The sequence below is a fragment of the Phoxinus phoxinus genome (assembly GCF_949152265.1).
Source record: "Phoxinus phoxinus genome assembly, chromosome: 8".
Classification (NCBI taxonomy): domain Eukaryota; kingdom Metazoa; phylum Chordata; class Actinopteri; order Cypriniformes; family Leuciscidae; genus Phoxinus; species Phoxinus phoxinus.
In genome coordinates, this window is record NC_136883.1 from 28,726,119 (window position 1) to 28,744,755 (window position 18,637).

The window sequence follows — 18,637 nt, forward strand, 5'->3', positions numbered from 1 at the left end:
GGAAAACAAAAGTTTGTTGAGTATTTGAACGTCACTACTAAGAAAAATGAGAGGGGGGGAACAGAATCCGACGGCAAAAAAACAGCTGTCGGAATCCGTTCCCCCACCCTCATTATGAGAGGTTTTGATGAAGTGGCTTAAAAAAAGGCTGATTCAATTTTTTTGTGGATGGAGCTTAACTGCCATCAGTTTAAAGAATATCTTTTGCCTTTTAACCATGATACGGAAGTATGAAAAAAAAAAAAAAAAACGATGACCCGGGACCTGTCGTCAAAATCCCAAAAGTATAAAAAAAAATAAAAAAAAACGATGACCCGGGACTTAAACTCTGGTCGTCAAAATCCCAAAAGTGTTAAATGTCAGTGCTTAGACCACTGGGCTATATTGGACAATTGCAAAACAAAAGTTGGTTGAGTATTTGAACCTCAATGCTAAGAAAAATGAGAGGGGGGGAACAGAATCCGACGGCAAAAAAACAGCTGTCGGAATCCGTTCCCCCACCCTCATTTTGAGAGGTTTTGATGAAGTGGCTTAAAAAAAGGCTGATTCAATTTTTTTGTGGATGGAGCTTAACTGCCATCAGTTTAAAGAATATCTTTTGCCTTTTAACCATGATAGGGAAGTATGAAAAAAAAAAAAAAAACGATGACCCGGTACCTGTCGTCAAAATCCCAAAAGAATGAAAAAAAAAAAAAAAAAAAAACGATGACACGGGACTTGAACTCTGGTCGTCAAAATCCCAAAAGTGTTAAATGTCAGTGCTTAGACCACTGGGCTATATTGGACAATTGCAAAACAAAAGTTGGTTGAGTATTTGAACCTCAATGCTAAGAAAAATGAGAGGGGGGGAACAGAATCCGACGGCAAAAAAACAGCTGTCGGAATCCGTTCCCCCACCCTCATTTTGAGAGGTTTTGATGAAGTGGCTTAAAAAAAGGCTGATTCAATTTTTTTGTGGATGGAGCTTAACTGCCATCAGTTTAAAGAATATCTTTTGCCTTTTAACCATGATACGGAAGTATGAAAAAAAAAAAAAAAAACGATGACCCGGGACCTGTCGTCAAAATCCCAAAAGTATAAAAAAAATTTAAAAAAAACGATGACCCGGGACTTGAACTCTGGTCGTCAAAATCCCAAAAGTGTTAAATGTCAGTGCGTAGACCACTAGGCTATAGGGGACAACTGGAAAACATAAGTTTGTTGAGTATTTGAACCTCACTGCTAAGAAAAATGAGAGGGGGGGAACAGAATCCGACGGCAAAAAAACAGCTGTCGGAATCCGTTCCCCCACCCTCATTTTGAGAGGTTTTGATGAAGTGGCTTAAAAAAAGGCTGATTCAATTTTTTTGTGGATGGAGCTTAACTGCCATCAGTTTAAAGAATATCTTTTGCCTTTTAACCATGATAGGAAAGTATGAAAAAAAAAAAAAAAAAACATGACCCGGGACTTGAACTCTGGTCGTCAAAATCCCAAAAGTGTTAAATGTCAGTGCTTAGACGACTAGGCTGTAGGGGACAAGTGCAAAACAAAAGTTTGTTGAGTATTTGAACCTCACTGCTAAGAAAAATGAGAGGGGGGGAACAGAATCCGACGGCAAAAAAACAGCTGTCGGAATCCGTTCCCCAACCCTCATTATGAAGGGTTTTAATGAAGTGGCTTAAAAAAAGGCTGATTCAATTTTTTTGTGGATGGAGCTTAACTGCCATCAGTTTAAATAATATCTTTTGCCTTTTAACCATGATAGGAAAGTATGAAAAAAAAAAAAAAAACTATGACCCGGGACCGGTCGTCAATATCCCAAAAGTATAAAAAAAAAAAAAAAAAAAAACATGACCCGGGACTTGAACTCTGGTCGTCAAAATCCCAAAAGTGTTAAATGTCAGTGCTTAGACCACTAGGCTATAGGGAACAACTGGAAACAAAAGTTTGTTGAGTATTTGAACGTCACTACTAAGAAAAATGAGAGGGGGGGAACAGAATCCGACGGCAAAAAAACAGCTGTCGGAATCCGTTCCCCCACCCTCATTTTGAGAGGTTTTGATGAAGTGGCTTAAAAAAAGGCTGATTCTATTTTTTTGTGGATGGAGCTTAACTGCCATCAGTTTAAAGAATATCTTTTGCCTTTTAACCATGATAGGAAAGTATGAAAAAAAAAAAAAAAAAAAAAAAAACGATGACCCGGGACCTGTCGTCAAAATCCCAAAAGTATGAAAAAAAAACAAAATTAAAACGATGACCCGGGACTTGAACTCTGGTCGTCAAAATCCCAAAAGTGTTAAATGTCAGTGCTTAGACCACTAGGCTATAGTGGACAATTACAAAAAAAAGTTGGTTGAGTATTTGAACCTCACTGCTAAGAAAAATGAGAGGGGGGGAACGGAATCCGACGGCAAAAAAGCAGCTGTCGGAATCCGTTCCCCCACCCTCATTTTGAGAGGTTTTGATGAAGTGGCTTAAAAAAAGGCTGATTCAATTTTTTTGTGGATGGAGCTTAACTGCCATCAGTTTAAAGAATATCTTTTGCCTTTTAACCATGATAGGAAAGTATGAAAAAAAAAAAAAATAACGATGACCCGGGACCTGTCGTCAAAATCCCAAAAGTATGAAAAAAAAAAAAAAAAAAAAAGATGACCCGGGACTTGAACTCTGGTCGTCAAAATCCCAAAAGTGTTAAATGTCAGTGCTTAGACCACTAGGCTATAGGGGACAAGTGCAAAACAAAAGTTTGTTGAGTATTTGAACCTCACTGCTAAGAAAAATGAGAGGGGGGGAACAGAATCCGACGGCAAAAAAACAGCTGTCGGAATCCGTTCCCCAACCCTCATTATGAGAGGTTTTGATGAAGTGGCTTAAAAAAAGGCTGATTCAATTTTTTTGTGGATGGAGCTTAACTGCCATCAGTTTAAAGAATATATTTTGCCTTTTAACCATGATAGGAAAGTATGAAAAAAAAAAAAAAAAAAAAAAAACTATGACCCGGGACCTGTCGTCAAAATCCCAAAAGTATAAAAAAAAAAAAAAAAAAAAACATGACCCGGGACTTGAACTCTGGTCGTCAAAATCCCAAAAGTGTTAAATGTCAGTGCTTAGACCACTAGGCTATAGGGAACAACTGGAAAATAAAAGTTTGTTGAGTATTTGAACGTCACTACTAAGAAAAATGAGAGGGGGGGAACAGAATCCGACGGCAAAAAAACAGTTGTCGGAATCCGTTCCCCCACCCTCATTTTGAGAGGTTTTGATGAAGTGGCTTAAAAAAAGGCTGATTCAATTTTTTTGTGGAAGGAGCTTAACTGCCATCAGTTTAAAGAATATCTTTTGCCTTTTAACCATGATAGGAAAGTATGAAAAAAAAAAAAAAAAACGATGACCCGGGACCTGTCGTCAAAATCCCAAAAGTATAAAAAAAAATTAAAAAAAACGATGACCCGGGACTTGAACTCTGGTCGTCAAAATCCCAAAAGTGTTAAATGTCAGTGCGTAGACCACTAGGCTATAGGGGACAACTGAAAATAAAAGTTTGTTGAGTATTTGAACCTCACTGCTAAGAAAAATGAGAGGGGGGGAACAGAATCCGACGGCAAAAAAACAGCTGTCGGAATCCGTTCCCCCACCCTCATTTTGAGAGGTTTTGATGAAGTGGCTTAAAAAAAGGCTGATTCAATTTTTTTGTGGATGGAGCTTAACTGCCATCAGTTTAAAGAATATCTTTTGCCTTTTAACCATGATAGGAAAGTATGAAAAAAAAAAAAAAAAAACATGACCCGGGACTTGAACTCTGGTCGTCAAAATCCCAAAAGTGTTAAATGTCAGTGCTTAGACCACTAGGCTATAGGGGACAAGTGCAAAACAAAAGTTTGTTGAGTATTTGAACCTCACTGCTAAGAAAAATGAGAGGGGGGGAACAGAATCCGACTGCAAAAAAACAGCTGTCGGAATCCGTTCCCCAACCCTCATTATGAGAGGTTTTAATGAAGTGGCTTAAAAAAAGGCTGATTCAATTTTTTTGTGGATGGAGCTTAACTGCCATCAGTTTAAATAATATCTTTTGCCTTTTAACCATGATAGGAAAGTATGAAAAAAAAAAAAAAAAAAAAAAAAAACGATGACCCGGGACCTGTCGTCAAAATCCCAAAAGTATGAAAAAAAAACAAAATTAAAACGATGACCCGGGACTTGAACTCTGGTCGTCAAAATCCCAAAAGTGTTAAATGTCAGTGCTTAGACCACTAGGCTATAGGGGACAACTGGAAAACAAAAATTTGTTGAGTATTTGAACCTCAATGCTAAGAAAAATGAGAGGGGGGGAACAGAATCCGACGGCAAAAAAACAGCTGTCGGAATCCGTTCCCCCACCCTCATTATGAGAGGTTTTGATGAAGTGGCTTAAAAAAAGGCTGATTCAATTTTTTTGTGGATGGAGCTTAACTGCCATCAGTTTAAAGAATATCTTTTGCCTTTTAACCATGATACGGAAGTATGAAAAAAAAAAAAAAAAACGATGACCCGGGACCTGTCGTCAAAATCCCAAAAGTATAAAAATTTTTAAAAAAAAACGATGACCCGGGACTTGAACTCTGGTCGTCAAAATCCCAAAAGTGTTAAATGTCAGTTCGTAGACCACTAGGCTATAGGGGACAACTGAAAATAAAAGTTTGTTGAGTATTTGAACCTCACTGCTAAGAAAAATGAGAGGGGGGGAACAGAATCCGACCGCAAAAAAACAGCTGTCGGAATCCGTTCCCCCACCCTCATTTTAGAGGTTTTGATGAAGTGGCTTAAAAAAAGGCTGATTCAATTTTTTTGTGGATGGAGCTTAACTGCCATCAGTTTAAAGAATATCTTTTGCCTTTTAACCATGATAGGAAAGTATGAAAAAAAAAAAAAAAAAACATGACCCGGGACTTGAACTCTGGTCGTCAAAATCCCAAAAGTGTTAAATGTCAGTGCTTAGACCACTAGGCTATAGGGGACAAGTGCCAAACAAAAGTTTGTTGAGTATTTGAACCTCACTGCTAAGAAAAATGAGAGGGGGGGAACAGAATCCGACGGCAAAAAAACAGCTGTCGGAATCCGTTCCCCCACCCTCATTATGAGAGGTTTTGATGAAGTGGCTTAAAAAAAGGCTGATTCAATTTTTTTGTGGATGGAGCTTAACTGCCATCAGTTTAAAGAATATCTTTTGCCTTTTAACCATGATACGGAAGTATGAAAAAAAAAAAAAAAAACGATGACCCGGGACCTGTCGTCAAAATCCCAAAAGAATGAAAAACAAAACAAACAAAAAAAACGATGACCTGGGACTTGAACTCTGGTCGTCAAAATCCCAAAAGTGTTAAATGTCAGTGCTTAGACCACTAGGCTATAGGGGACAACTGGAAAACAAAAGTTTGTTGAGTATTTGAACCTCACTACTAAGAAAAATGAGAGGGGGGGAACAGAATCCGACGGCAAAAAAACAGCTGTCGGAATCCGTTCCCCCACCCTCATTTTGAGAGGTTTTGATGAAGTGGCTTAAAAAAAAAGGCTGATTCAATTTTTTTGTGGATGGAGCTTAACTGCCATCAGTTTAAAGAATATATTTTGCCTTTTAACCATGATAGGAAAGTATGAAAAAAATAATAAAAAAACAAAAAAAACGATGACCCGGGACTTGAACTCTGGTCGTCAAAATTCAAAAAATGTTAAAAGTCAGAGCTTCGACCACTAGGCTATAGGGGACAAGTGGAAAACAACAGTTTGTTGAGTATTTGAACCTCACTGCTAAGAAACATGGGGGGGGGGGGGTAAAATCCGACGGCAAAAAAACAGCTGTCGGAATCCGTTCCCCCATCCTCATTATGAGAGGTTTTGATGAAGTGGCTTAAGTGAAGTCAAGAAAGATTGTCTTTATTTATTTTTTAATAAAAACATGTATTTTTCCAGGAAATATTTTTTAAGTTCAACTTAAAATGTCAGGAGATACATTGTTGACGTTACTGTTAAAAATGCACTTCCAATAAAGTGAGTGTTGGCAAAACCGGTTGTCATTTTTATGTTGAGGCGGCGGGGGTGTTGTCGGCAGCTGCTGAATGTAACTAATAAAGTAACTTGTAATCTTAGTTACTTTTAAAATAAAGTAATCTGTAAAGTAACTAAGTTACTTTTTAAAGGAGTATTCAGTAATCCGATTACTTTTTCAAAGTAACTGTTGCAACACTGCTCTCAGGGAACCAGGGTTACATACGTAACCTGAGACGTTTTCTTGATACCGCGAGCAAGTTTGTACCCCTAAAAGTAAATCAGACAACTCTATTTTGTTGCTAACATAACATAATCATCATTCATTAACCATTTCAGTTGTTTCCAACTCTGGGTGATTCTATGGGCAATCTCCTGCCATACGCAAGAGACTATGTCCATGAATTTTTTTGGCAATGATTTTTCTAGGGTAGGTCGCCAGGTCTTCACACCTTTACGCGTTCACACCTACAGACAATTCACCTATATTGAGTGTTTTTTGATTGTGGGAGAAACCAAAGCAAACCCACGCAGACCCAGGCTCTCAGGCTTAACACCACAATAACGTTAATAAAACTTAAATACATTTGCTCATCCATGATTTCTGCCTGAGTCCCGTAGGATTGCTTTCCATCGGCTGTGGAGGAGGACGACAACTCCGTGGTTTCACGCTCATTCACGGCGTCATCAAGCTACGCCTTTGTTATTGATTTGAAGAAGCGACCTCTAGTGGCGAAAATGACATACTGTGCCTTTAAAAGGGCTATTTCCTGTCTGTCTCTGATCCTGCGGGAGTCGGGACACACAAGCAAGAAACAGACACAAATATTTTCAGAACTTAAGGGTAAAACCTTTTTACGAACATAAATAGTGATTAAGATTTTTTTTCCCCTTTAACATTACTTAAAGTGTAACTTCTATTAAATAAGTAAATACTGTAAATTTTGATTTCATACTGACTTCATAGCAGACTGTATATTTATAGCCTATTGTATATTTTGCCAATTGGTTCATTTCTAAGTTGGAGTACAGTATATAACATGTAGCAATAACAGTACAAAACCATGGGTTCCCAGCAGGCATATAGACAGTAAAAGAAAATATAAGGCAATGCCTTTATCTATTGAAAACATATTTATTTACTAGATCTCAGTGGAATGTATTCTGCATTCTGTTGAATAATGAAAAGACAAAACTGTACCGAGGAGCAGGTATGCAAAATACATATTCCTTAGAGCTATAGTACTACCATTCTATTTTCTGCAAAGATGATAAATATTTATCATTCTGAGAAGTACATGCATTAACTTGTTATTTTGATCTTCACGTCTTAATCATCTGAAGTTGAATGTATAGCTGCTGTGAGCTTGGAACAGCAGGAACGTTTAACTAATAACTCGTATGGTTTTGGATCATTCACATTGTCCTTGAGGCATGCTCCTCCAGCTCTTACAACAATTTGCTGAAGTGGCTGACCTCACAAAGCAAAACACATATAGCTTTAGGAAAGAGGAATGGAAAACAAACTGCTTTTAGTCCCTTTTTTGGTGTGTAGATTTATTTGATTGCCTGGATGCAATGAATGTGATTTGCTAAAATGAAGCTGTTTACAAACATCTTTTAGATGGAAAGTATCACCTCATTAGTTGGTAAAGTCCAGGTGATTGCAATTGCAAGGAAACTAGTCAAATCACCCACATGAACCAAAATTAACACCATTGCACCCACAAACATGGCAGTAATAGGCAATGCTCAAGACGTGAAATATCCGAATGAACTGGTGCACAGCATGGCTATCCCTCAATGGCTCTCTTGCTGCAGATTTATGGGACAACCTCCAATCATTTCCCCCCGGAATCCATTATTTCTGCCTCCTTTCTTCTGTCAAGGTTGTGGGTGTCGAGTTGAAACGAGTTTTCAACCCAAGCTTAAAGTTAAATTTAGCAACTGTTTGTATTTCACATTCTGTTGATTATGTGCACCTGAGCCATAAACAACAGAAAGGAAGTTGGCAGAAAAGAAGATAGGCCTGATGGCATACGTTTTATCCTATTTTCCAACTTTTTTCTCCAAATTGTGTTTTACTGACAGAACATTGTGAAAAAAATAATCTCCACTGGCAATACCTCAACACTCATAGATCACGACCTCTGGCAGATTGACTTTCTTCATCATAACTGGAAAAATGGTGGCTTTGTAGAAAATGAGCTCTTGATTGAATCCTGACAGAAATGTAAATTAAGGAAATTTCTCTTAAGGATGTGTGACGTGTGTCAATTGAAGTTACATCCAATAAAGCATTTCTTCAAAAAATGATGAAGCTCATAACAGAATGACCCTAAACTATCATCAATTTTGTTGATTAAAATTATACCTCATGGGAACCTCGCAAAATTTGTATTGCAATGCATGATAGTGTTGAAAACGATTGCACAGGTGAATTTGATCAATTAATTCATAAATCATGAATTAGTGTTTTATGTTGTTGCATTGGTTAAATGCTGTAAAGATTAAGGGGTGCTGTGAAAGATATTTCATATTTGTGTATACATGTCATTTTGAATGCAGAATCAAAAGGCAATCATTCAACTTTGTGAAAAGCGTTAACATCTGAGGAAATCAATGAGGCCATTATCTTAAAGAAATTACTCCGTGTTTGAATCAGAGTCTCTGAACAGTGTTTTTCATGCTTTATCACAAAGCCAATCAAAAGTTCTGTTCATCATTTTAATTCTTTTGAAGTAAAAAAAATGTCCCTTTTTTGTTGGGGAGAGAGAGCTGGCCTTTCATGTGCAAATCTAAAAGGATGATATTTCCAATACAGGAAAAAAAAGGCCCCGGGGTCATCATGCTAATGCAGAAACTCACAGAAAAAGTGTATACTTTCCACTAATAAAAACGATTTTGTGTTTCTTTCCAGTCTTTCATGTACAATGTGTCTGTACCGTAAAATAAAGAATCTCCCTTGAACCTCAGACATGAATATATGTACCAATAAATGTATGCCAATTGTATAATGCTGAGGGCAGATGAAAGAACATTCCATTTCCATGTCTGTCCTATATTTGAATACAAATCAGTTGATATTGTGATGAATTTCTCATTTTATTAAATTGAGCAACGTTTTTTTCTATAAATGACTAATTTAGGGTCAACAACATGAAATCAAAATTTGCCCTATTTGCTTTCTATATTGCATGAAAATGATCAGATGTTGTTTGTGTTTGTAAACTTTAAAAATTACTATTAATATATATATATATTGTGTAGGCTACTTCTTTAAAAATAATACATTATAACTGTAATTTTAAACTTTCCGCTAATGTCACTATATGGGTGACATTAGCTAATGGCCAAATGTTTAAAACGAGAAACTTAGCTCCATTCTGGTACGTAAATATTCACGATCCAGTCGATTTCTGCCCTAATTATTTCACGTTGAATAATCTGTTTAAGTAAAATTGGTTAAAATAAAAAAACGTTTACCCCTCAATAAAAGAAAAGTACTTTTGGAAAGAAAAAAAAGAGAAAAAAAATCACATATTCTACTCATGTCTATTGCTCACAAAATACACGAATCATGGCCGATTGTGAATATCATATTTCAAAAATCAAATTTGTAACAATCAAATACTTAACCAAAACCATGTGACAAAGGAAAGCTGTTTACTGTAAGACTGACACAGTCTCAACCCATGATTCTTTGTGTTTCTCAATTCCACTATGGCCCTTGTCCTTTCTTGTTCTTTGTCCATTTTTACAGCTCTAAATCACCTACTATTCATCCTTTCCATTGCTAGCTTGATCATGTTAAATCAGGCCAAAATTCAACCTTTAGGAAACCTTGAAGCCACAATCCCTCTCCTAATTTGGAGGTGATGCTATCATCTGAAACATGGCCCTCTGGCTGCCACCCTACTGGTGCGCATTCCCTCCAGCAGATAAAATCTATGAGCTTGAAGGGTTTTAATGAGGCAGAAGATTCCTGTTAGCGATGGCTTTTTAATTATCACAAGGACCACTTCGCTCATCTTCAGGAGGGGAATGAAATGATTGGATGCATCAAATCTTGGTGAGTTTTTTGGCACTATTATGGCAGGACCTGGAGAAATACACTGAGGTTTAGCCTTTCAGTCAACCTCAGTGACTGTGATTTCGCAAGTCAGATATTGGGTAAAAATGAGGGTCCCCAGCAACCATTTATTTCATCTTTATGACTGTAGAAGCAGACAGAAAGAGACGTTTTGTGCAAATACTGGAAATGACCCAAGGAAAACATTCTCTGCAAAGATCAGTTCTCAACAAGGCCATCCTTGAATATTTGAAGGAGAAAATGTGTGCAATGGATCTTTGTTGCTGCTGTCGAGGTCTGGCTAACTTTCGTCTTCAGGGTTCACACACTTTTGTTCTATCATAAAAACATGCTCTCACGCACACTGACTGCAAAAGTTCACATGCTAATTCTTATGAATTTTTTATGTCTCAACACGACACACAAAACACTGTGTGTGTGTGTGTGTGTGTGTGCGTGTTTGTTCGTTTGTGCGTGCCATTTTTAAATTGAATCGATAAATAAACACACTACTCTGTAATCATAAAAAAAAGCGTATTGTTGTTTTGCTTAACAAATTAATTTCTCCCTAGGTAAAAAAAAGGGGGGGGGGGGGGGGGACCATTTATACTACACTGAACAGATTTTCTTATTCAAGTGCTTGAGTTAGCACATCTAAAAACAAATGGGGTGTCTTTAGTTTACATCATTACTTTTAAATCATGTCGCAGTTGAAGGACAAAACAGCAGTGGGACGTAAACAAGAAATCAAGTGGCTGTTACCAAAGCAAATTTATTTTTGTCACTGTGTGTATCCTTCGTTCAATGGGCCTGCAGTACAAACACAATGCAAAGTCATACTGTGAGGGACACCCGAGAGACTAGATTTGACTTTGAACATTATTACATTAGGGACCTTATAAACATATTGTTTTAAACTAGAGGTAATGTGATGTGTTCCCATGATGAAGGCATGTTCTTTGATTTTGTGGAAATGTTCTCTGCAGAGAAAGCCGATTCCCAATTTCAGAAACGTGTTTGTAGTTTACTTGCTGGCTTATAGGCCTTTGAAATACTGATTAAAGAATTTGCATTCTGAGGAAAGAGAACGGGGCAAATTATAAAGGAACAAGGGAATGCAGTTTCCCCCGTGAGAGTTGACTGTACTCTACAGGGCAGCTTAACATTTGCACACTGAATAAGTTCACACTTGCATTGTGGCTACAATAGAGACATTGCAAGTATCCAGGATTTCAGTAACTGAAATCAGCTAAGCTGATATGCACAAGCCTTTGAATTGGATTAATTCAAATGTAATATAACTTGTGATTATAATGGATTTGATGCAACTATTTTGACGGCTTTTATATAGGCTTTGTGGCGGGAGGAGCAAACGACAGACACGATGGGAGTGGTGTCAAGCCTCGGAGAGGCATTTATTAAACATAAAATGATTTAAAAAAAAATAATAATAAAGTGTTAAAATAAAAAAGATCGTTTCCTCGTTGTGCTTGGGAATCGTGAAGAATGGGTAGTGACGAGATGGGGGCTGTGTCTCAGGGACGTGCAGAGAGTTCCTCAGGGGCAGGGGCTCAAATATAAAAAGGGGCATATATATATATATATATATATATATATATATATATACATATATATAAAATATATATATGTGTGTGTGTGTGTGTGCTTTGCATCACAGAAATAAATTATATTTTTAAAGTATATTGAAATAGAAAACCATTATTTTAAATTGTAGTTTTTTTTCTGTATTTTTGATCAAATAAATGCAGGCTTAAAGCGCATAAGGGACTTCTTTTAAAAAAATTTTGTAATGTGTGTGTGCAAAAATAAAGTCACCATTTCGCGTGTTGTTGTCAGGCACTGCAGCCTACACATAATAGGCCTGCAGTAGGCCTGGGCTTCATTTAACAAACTATATGATAGTTTCATAATGGTAAACGGTGAGACTAAATACAAGTGACTTGAATACTATACTTACCATTAATGCTACTTTTGGTGCTGGTTTGTAGTCGATTAGCATCCATTAGGTCAACGAGGGAGATTCAGATCACTTCAATGTAAATTCGTCTGTCCATGTAATTTTCAAATGATTTATTTATAAATGACCGTCCAATGATATTTGAACTTCTTGTGCCAGATGATGATTGGTCGGTGTATTATGCATGACAAACAGGCTTCAGCGAATTAAGTAATATTTTAAAATATGTGTTATGTGGATTTTTAATTGAATCGACACGCAACCTTTTATTATAAAAAAAAAAAGCTTTTTTTTTTTTTTTGCCGTCGAGCCATACTCACTGAAAGACGCTCGAGAGCATCGGTTCCCAAGCAGACTGTGTGGGATACCTACGTGTACACTAGTACATTTTCATTTTAAAACGCATAACTTTTGCTACGGTTATGCCTGCCGTCCACACACTAACTCCGGAGTTTTAGACCCTCGAAAATGGAGACCGTCAGTCAAGTAGTGATGGGCGAATCGATACGAAGTATCGATATATCGATACTGACGTCGAGTATCGAAAGTATCGATACTCATAAAAAAATATCGATACTACAGTGTTTTTTTTTATACATTGTTTTGTTTATTTGACAAGAAATTTAATGCGTACAATATGCATTGAATTGGATGAATAACTTATGTTAGTGAATAATTGTGTAGTAGAACTATTTTCCTGCTCATCTGAACACACGCAAATGCTGCAAGTCAGAACCAATCAATCACTGAGAGCGTTCATACACTGCCGTCATTCAAACAGGGCTGCGTTTCCCAAAAGTATCATAAGAAACCATTGATGCTTTTGGGAAACGTACAGAACTATGCTTAACAGAAGACAGAAAAACATGTTTTAAATTTAATGTTAAAAGTTCATACTAATGTTCTATTTTGTAACTCATTTTAATATATAACATACACTGTCAGAATAAAAAAAAGTTGCATTTTATAGGTGCAACAGCCTGTCACTGGCAGTCCCTTGTGAAAATGAATAGAATAGATTAAATGAATAGATTTCCATGGTTACCACTACAAGTAAATATTTTAACCATGTGTAAAAAAAATATATATATATTCCAATAAGTTCCAATTAAGGCATATTGAATGTTAAAATGCCTTTCAAATATAATGTTAAGTATGCATCATTACTCATTTTACTCTTAGTAATTCAATAATTTAAGAAATTTTTATATTTAAAAATTCAGTTTAGAGGTATCGTATCGGTATCGGTATCGGCGATACTGGCCTTGAAAGTATCGGAATCGTATCGAAAACAAAATAAGTGGTATCGCCCATCACTACAGTCAAGACCGAAGCAAGACACGCACAACTTGACGCAAGTGACGCAAACCATAGCAACGCGTTATAGAAACAACACCTCAGACTGACAGAAACGTAAAAATAAACGTGAATTTAGGCTACTTTAGTCTTGTACACATTGTCATGTAAATTATAAGCAAATGCATTTTGTTTTATTGACCACAATGTTATCAATGATATTTGTTTGAGAAGGGCACTTTTGATTAATTTTGAAAAAGGGCAGGGGCTCGAGCACCCAAAGCCCCCCCCTCTGCACGTGCCTGCTGTGTGTCTGGTGATCGCACGCGCTTCTCTCTCTTGTCTGAGGCGTGAGGGGCATCACGGGCATCACGCATGGTTCTCCGTTCGGACCGCGGGAATCCCTCCGCGCTTCCTTCCTGGACCCACGAGAACACCTGTGTGTGCACAGAAGAGAGAGACCGGTCTCTCGAAGAGAGGCGCGCTCAGCATTTAACAGCGGCGGTGATGACTCATGAGGCTTCATATTCCTCAGGTGTGCCTCATCACACGTCGCCAATTCCCCTCTTCAGCGGCAGCGCCCTCCTCTCCAATCACACCCACACGCCACACCAGTCGGGAACCTGGCGAAGGGCGGCGAATTAAAGGGATAGTTCACTTTAAAATGAAAAATATGTCATCATATATATACTCACCCTCAAGTTGTTTCAAACCTGTATGAATTTCTTTCTTCTGCTGAACACAAAGGAATATATTTTGAAGAATGTCAGTAACCAAACAGTTAACTGTTCCCATTGACTGCCATAGTAAGAAAAGAAAAAAATACTATGGCAGTCAATGGGAACAATTAACCGTCTGGTTACCGACATTCTTCAAAATATCTTCCTTTGTGCTCAGCAGAAGAAAGAAATTCATACAGGTTTGAAACAACTTGAGGGTGAGTATATTGGCGCTTTTCCACTGCATGGTACGGTACGGTTCGGTACGGCACGGCACGCTTTGGCGCTTTTCCACTGCATGGTACGGTACGGCTCGGTTCGGTACGGCTCTCTTATGGCGCATTTCCACTGCATGGTACGGTACGGTACGGCTCGCTTCAGCTCGCTTTAAATGGTACCACCTCTGTTGAGGTTCCAAGCGTACCGTACCGATACTAAACGTGACGTGAAAACACTGCAGATCACTGATTGGTCAGACAGAATCGTCACTTCAGCGTCATTGTATATTTGCTACACGAGACACTAAACCCGCTATATTTAAATAGCCAGACAACAGCAAACGCGGTAGCACCTGTTTTTAGAGTTTTTACTTGACAAAAAAAGTTCAAAAAAATCAAACAAGAAATGGCTGAATCGTGGTCAGTGGACGAGGTGCAGACGTTCCTCTCGTTGGTTGCCGAGGAGCGGAAGTAGCACAGCTCTTAGCCGCACACGGCTACCACCAGACATACAACTTAACGATCAGTCCCACCCACTTTGAAGCGGTACTAACTGCAGTGGAAAAGCAACCGAGCTAAAGCAAACCAAACCGTGCCGTACCGAGTTGAGTCGTACCACGCAGTGGAAAAGCAAAGCGAACCGAACCGCTCCACGCCGTGTTGAACCGTACCGAACCGAACCGAGCCGTACCATGCAGTGGAAAAGCGCCATATGATGACATAATTTTCATTTTAAAGTGAACTATCCCTTTAAGGGACGGGGTGGCTGATCACACTTCTTTGGGGGGAGAATAAGGTCAAATAATATCAATGTAAAAACTAAAAAGATTAGGTTTATGTAGGTCTACAATTCGGTCTTGAAGGTTATTTAATTAACATGAATAACCTTGCATGCTCAGTGGTTTGTGGTTGTGTCATGCATGCAGTGTTGGGTTACTTACAAATTGTAGTCCTTACTGATTCCAAATTAATAATACTCCACTAGGCTACACATAAGGACGGTAATATAATCTGACTACTTTTGACCTAAGTCGTTTATCACATTGATCTGAATAGGACAATCTTGTAAGAATACAAAGAGAAAGAATATGCCATTGTTTGTTAGCAACAACATGAAGTGCATTAAATATTACATTATGTCAGGGTCTCCCAGACGGTTCGTGATGATCATGGAACTGCAGGACTTTGTGAGTTTAATGAAAAGCTATTAAGTAATTAAATCATAAAAATGTTTAATTAAAATAAATCATATAGGCTACATCACTTGCTAAAAAGATTCAAATATTTTTTTTTTGCTTACCTGCAGGTCATGCAAGTTAACCGACATCAGAGAATGTGAACTTAATTTTATTATTATTATTATTTATTATTATTATTGACCTATATTTCCTTAAATCTCAGGGGCTACTTCAAGTAAATATTATTAGGACATTAAGTCCAAAAGTTTCAGCTGATAAAAAATTTGGGGAATCCCTCCATTGCAAGTAAATATGAAATGATGTGAATTTGTACATTTTAATGTGTTTGAAAGACAAAAAACTTCCAAAGCGTGGTTATTTGAAAACAATTCTTAAAAGTGAAATGATAGTGATCAAATGCTGTGGGTCTCAATTTTCAGCAATAGTCATCATGTGTAGTGGCTGCTCATATGCAATTTCACCTTCTGAACATATAGGCAGTAGGCTTCTTCTTCTTTTTTTTTTTTAGAAAGAGAAATATCATAGATTTTAAAAAATGAGAATGGGGAGAATCAAATAATTATAAATAATTTACGGCCATTGTGAGAATAATATGTAATCAATCATTTTAAAAAGTAATGAAGTCTGATTAAGAGTATATATTTTAAAATGAAATGTAATCTAATTACAAGTAGGCCTACTTATTTTTTGGAATCTGATTAGGCTATCCAAATTACATGTAATTATGCCCAGCACTGCATGCTGCTTACAATTATGACATCCCATGATTATACCAAAACAAATGTTTGACTCTTTCTGCAATAATTAAACATTAAGCTCCTGTGGATAAAAAAATAATAATACTATCAATGTAACTGGTAGTGGTTCATACTGGTATACACAGAAATAAGAAATATGAATTAAAAAAAACATCAAGAATGCATTATAAAATTGTAAGAGTTCAAAGTATTCATTCAGTGTAGATTTATATAGCCTACAAAGTTGAATTATTAAAGCTTTGTGCAAATTATCTGTCCATAGTGCTATGGGGGCCATTTCTTTTTTGAAAAGATATTTAAGTTTCTACTGCCATTTAGTGGCTAAAGTCAGAAATGCAATTTAAACATGTGTGGAATTGGAATGTGCCTTTGATTTATTGCTACAAAAGCTTTGGACTACAAAAGAAATACATTTCCCCTCTACACTTAAATGTTCTTTTCTCTTTTTTATTGGTATATTTACATTACATTCTTTGAAGTCCGAGACACTAAAATTGAGTGAATCAAGATAATGTATACTTATAACTATGTATAATACGGTTCTTAAAAGTACTAAAAGTATACTAATTGTCTTATATTTAAAGTGAAGAAACCTTCATTTACAAATAAAGATAAATAATTTCCCTTCATATTTCTAACAGCAATGATGTGTGTATGGTACAAACCATTCGATGAGCATGTGACCAATTATTATTCCCACCCATGACATCTTACAAAACTCCATGTTTAATGTGATGCTAAGATGTAACTGTTGCTCTTGATCCAGCTATTCCATCACAGTCACCTCCCATGTTATTTCAAGCCTGTGGGCATTTCTATCCAAGTACACCTGATCAGTGCACCTGTTTCTTATCTTCCCTTCCTGGGTTTCAGTCACACTTTGTGATATAAGCTTTCCCTTTTGATTGACGCTGCTGGCCTTGTTCTCTTTAGAGATAATGGGCAATTTCTGGCTTGTATCCACTAAACACTCACCATGCTCAAGCTTTAGTTTTCCGATATCCATTTTTTCCTCTTATCTGCAGTCAAAAGAAACTCAAATCCATGGCATTCTTGTGCTTGTTAATGTCAAATTCGTTCTCACTTTTATCATTGGAGCAGTTAATTCATGCACCCTTCTGCCTGTTGCAGAAGATGGATTTTTTTTTTCTGACAGAAATTTTTTTAAAGATTGTTTTCTACAATCTTATTATATTATATATTTGCAATTACCTTTTAAAATTCATAATGTTGAAAATAAAAAGCTAGAGATAAAAGATAATAAATGTCCAGATATTTGTTTAGTAGTTCAACATGAAGAGCAATCTTCATTGTAGGAATGGAGGACAGTTGTCATCATGTGGGTAAAAGGGGTGGTAAAATGCCTAGGCTAATTCATAAGATGTAAAATAAATCTATGATGTCCCCAGTGTGTGTGTGTGAAGTTTTAGCACAAAATACCCCACAGATATTTTTATATAGCATGTTAAAGTTGTCACTTTTTGAGGGTTTGCAAAAACAGGAACTGTTCACAAAGGTTTTTTCATCCAAAAAAACTACAACCTTTATATTATATGAATGATGTAGGCTACTAACTATTTATATCAATATCCGCCTCTGATTACTTGTACCATCTAAATCACAAACAAATGACAAAAACACCATCTGTAGATGTTCCTCAACTGTTTTGGTTTATCTTACGCTGGCCAGCGCACTTACTTATACTGACACCGGCATGCATGCAGCATCATACAAAAATAAAGGTTTACATGTATGGATTTACTGTTAATGCGGTATTCTTGTGACTTGTGATTTATTCCTTGTGTTTCCTATGGGCAGTTTGCGTGATCAACAACATTGGCATTATGACATTCAGTGGCACATTCAGTACTGATGTGCCACAAACTAATATGTTTAAAAAATATATGACCGACTGTAAAAAGGCATATGATCAATAAGTTATGATCACATATTTTTACATGACTTTAACTCGTTAAAATAAGCTGAGTGAGCAGCTTTTTAGGCCTAGGCTATATGTTATACAAGATTCAACTCATTTTTTTAAGCCAGTTTAATGTAATTTAAGTGGAAATGTCTTAACAGCCAAGTTGATTGTACTTTAAAAATGATGTTTAAGTTAACAACTTTAATTGTGTAATTTAAAAATATAACTAAAATAGGCTATTTATTTCGGATTTTGTGTCACATTTACATCAGTACAGCTGCTCAGCTCACCTGTCAGTCACTACTGGAGGTGTTACAACATACGACAACATGTTCCGCGACACAAGCTGCATCCCAATTCAAAGGCTTTCGAAGGCCAATTGTGTCACCGCTGTGCGACGAAGGCTGTCCCAATTCGAAGTCTCCTTCAAATGCGGCCTTTGTTTCCTGTAAAATAAAGGATACAACAGATG